The sequence below is a fragment of the Schistocerca piceifrons genome, chromosome 8 (genome assembly GCF_021461385.2).
Source record: "Schistocerca piceifrons isolate TAMUIC-IGC-003096 chromosome 8, iqSchPice1.1, whole genome shotgun sequence".
Taxonomy (NCBI): Eukaryota; Metazoa; Arthropoda; class Insecta; order Orthoptera; family Acrididae; genus Schistocerca; species Schistocerca piceifrons.
In genome coordinates, this window is record NC_060145.1 from 415,142,224 (window position 1) to 415,146,200 (window position 3,977).

Below are 3,977 nucleotides of genomic sequence, written 5' to 3' on the forward strand. Positions count from 1 at the left end.
CGTGAACCAAACTGGCGGAAATGTGTACTAGAGAAAAAAATAGCTCTGAGCACTATGGGACTTAACATCTATGGTCATCAGTCCCCTAGAACCTAGAACTACATAAACGTAACTAACCTAAGGACATCACACAACACCCAGTCATCACGAGGCAGAGAAAATCCCTGACCCCTCCGGGAATCGAACCCGGGAACCCGGGTGCGGTGTACTAGAGATATTAATGTGTTTCATTCACCAGTTTGGCAACTAAAATGTGATATCTAATAGCTGCATGAATAGCACTGACAAATTACTATGGCTGACAGCTGAAGGAAAGGCGCTGCCCATAATGCTGGGAGAGTGACGCTTAAAAGCTGAATGAACGGCGCTCTGAACAAATCGCGCTTCTCATCGTGGGGTGCTCGCTTGCGCCTGAATTGTTCTTTGAGTTGAGCTGTAGGCGCGAGTCTAATGCGCCGCGCTTCACAAAAATTGTTGCATGTGTTTCACATACCTTGTGGAGGATTAAGCCGTCACAGCCTAATAATAATATAAGATACACATTACCAAGATCGTTGCTCGGTGTAAAGTATTCTCTTCACAAATCATCAAGAGATGTATAGCTATTTTGTTAATAAACTAAAAATAAGCAATTACTATCGTTAATGGGATGTTAGCTGTCTCCAGTATTTTCTTGCTAAACTTCTTAATCCAAAATAAAATAAATGGCTCTCGAAAACTGCTCTGTTGCTGGGTGTTGCCGAAAGATGTCAGCAAGGCACGCTGCCTCGGAAAATGTAGCGAACCTTTTACTCCTATCTTTAGTCGCCGTCTGCAGTCCATTACTGGCTCAAATCGAGTCGCATGATACTTTCAGTCACACTGGTACCATATACTGCTGTTGCTCATTTAAAATAGGAAGTGTTGTGTATTATCATGAATATTGAAGTGAGTAATACCACAGCGCTGTGCTTTTGGGTATGCCTTGCCATTCCAGACGTAGGGAAACTTCATAGGCGTCCTCCTGAAGGTAGAGATGCGCCATGTGCAACTACCATCACAAAGTTGAATCCTCCAAATATCCCTCTTCCCCTTCCCCCGCCCCGAACCCTACCGACGCTACAAATGCAATCTATAAAACCACGATAAGCAATCCTACTTCTTTAAGCAATGTCCCAACCTGGCTTCTCTCCCTCCCTCCCTCCCCCTCTTGGAAGCACTATTGACCACCAATCCATCCCAGAAAACCCCTTCGCCCACCCTCCACTGATGAGGACATCATCTGTTTCCTCACCAGCTTTCTCCAAAACATCCACCCCTTAAAATTGGCCCCATAACCTTCAGGAAATACTGCCTGCGCAGTATTACATCTGTGCACCAAAGCTACACACTCCTGCAATTAGATCCACTTCATTTCCACCTGTCTCGACACCCTTGTATGAACCTCTCCACTCCTAACCACTACTACCCAATTCCTAGCCTCTCACCATGCCACGACAGCACTAACACATCCTACATAGCAACTTCCACTCGCTACCCACCAACAAGCCCATTTTTATGCATACCCTGTCCTAAAATAACACATCATCCATACCTCTTCCTATATCTTCCACCGCACTGACAACCCTCTCCCCGTGGCCAGAGGTGGAGTAGCAGTCGGTCATAACAGGAACATCTCCATTTGGCCTCAACCCTTACTCAACAGTACCGAGCGAGGTGGCGCAGTGGTTACCACACTGGACGCGCATTCGGGAGGACAACGGTTCAATCCCGCGTCCGGCCATCCTGATTTAGGTTTTCCGTGATTTCACTTAATCGCTCCAGGCAAATGCCCGGATGGTTCCTTTGAAAGGGCATGGCCGACTTCCTTCCCCGTCCTTCCCTAATGCGATGAGACTGATGACCTCGCAGTTTTGTGTCTTCCCCCAGACAACCCAACCCAACCCTTACTCAACAGTCCCACTGAAGGCCTTATCTGAGATATCTGAGACGCCCTGCTAAACCCGCAGGACAGGACAAGTAATAGGAATTGTGGAAGGGGGCCAGAATGAGCGGCTGTCAGTTACACTCCAATAATAACACTTTATATAGTTGTCCAAACATCACAGCGCAACTTCCGAGCTTGACTATCGACAGAAAAACGTCGTTTTTTTTATTTTTGAGACAGAAGGCTCTAGGCTTCAACCTTAAATAGTATTTAAGGCCAAGCGATGTAAGACTTGACTAGTCAGATAAATTAAGTTTTTTAAAAGTGGATGAAGGCCGATAAATTTAAAACAACATAACTACAATAACCTTTCAATAGGCATAAGGCCCAAGCTTCATGACCAATAAGAGACCTTACTACAAAATGGCTGAAGGCCTTTGTTTAAAAAGAAACTGCAACCAATTTTCCAAGGCAGAAGGCCCAAAGCTTTTAACCTTAAATATTATTCAAGCCCAAGTGATGTAAGACTAGATAAGTAAGAATCCAAAATTTGAAAGTGGCTGAAGGCCCATCATTTTAAGAACAATACAACTACGATGAAATTTTCAAGAGGCAGAAGGTCCAAGCTTTATCTTCAGACAATGTAAGACTTTCCAAATTTAGAAATACTTACTTTTAGAACGTCTAAATGCCTTAGATTTTAAAAAACATTTGAACGACAACAAAAATGCAGTATAGGCAACGGCGCTCAGAAGTTTCCAGGGGTCTCGGTCTGCCCTTGAAATCTTAACGTTCGCTTAGGTGAGACAAGAAGTCGGCGCAACTATACTCAATCCGCCGGCTACACAAGCAAGAGACAGTCAGGGACCCACCGACAACACAACTTGCTAACCACCGACCAGTATACGAGAATTCCAAAGCCAAAAATACGTTACAGACATATCCGCCCACAACCAAAAATACATTAAGCTGTCAAAAACTACACACAATGTTGGACAGCGACAACAGGTGAGTAAAGGACACTGCCTGAATTTACGTCAGCGACCAGGGCCGGTAACCGGAACACTAATGGCCACAAGGCAGAAAATTTCGCTGGTAAACTTGAATTTCAAACCGACACATATAGTTGATTCCACGATAAGGCGGCTAAATCTTCGAACACTCGCTGTTGCTCCCAGGAAGACCGCCAACAGCGAACCACAAACCAAGGGGACAACGTAAACAAACGTGTCGTCGGCAATAAAATCACCACACAACTTTCATGTCCTGGGTCGGTGTGCCGCGAACCTCGTAGCACTCGGAACAGCCCCCACACTGCGTAGACGCCGCCGCGTGGAGACTTGCTTGTCGATCCGCTCCAACAGACCGACTCACTGCCAGTACGCCGACCACATTTAAAACGAGTTGTCAGTGGAAATGACACCAACTACAAACACAGTTTGAAAAACACTTGCACGGAGACTTGAACGACACTCAGCAGTGGCTGCGCAACCACAAAGACAAATCGGGAGTCGATGCGCACACACAGCCAACCCATAAACGATTGGCGAGCCAATTCATGTCGTCCAGTAAGACGACCGACCAACGATCAACAGTCGGGCGAGCCATGGACATCCAGGCCTCACTGCTGCTCCAATCCGACTGAACTAGTGCCGCGTTCCAACTCCACGACTGCAGGTCCGAACTGCCCTCCTCGCACATTCCAACTGAATCCCATGACAGTCGACAACCGGGAAGTAATAGCAGTGCAGCAAAGATAACACGTGAGGTCTATATCGATAGGCGCTGCTGCTACCACTCACGGGCAGACAAAGCAGCAACTCAGTGACAACAGAAATTGAAGCTAATATAACTGGGTGGGAGCACGCAAAAAAAAAAAAAAAAAAAAAAAAAAAAAAAAACAGGATGTAAAATAAGAGATGGCATGAGCGCGAGTCGCGCACGGCTCATTATTCCTAGCCTATTCTTCAAAATCCACTCTGTTACCTGTGCCACCATCTACATCCAACCTAACAATCCAATCCCCTATAATTTTCTCATCCACATCGATCATACCTTTTCCATCTAAAAC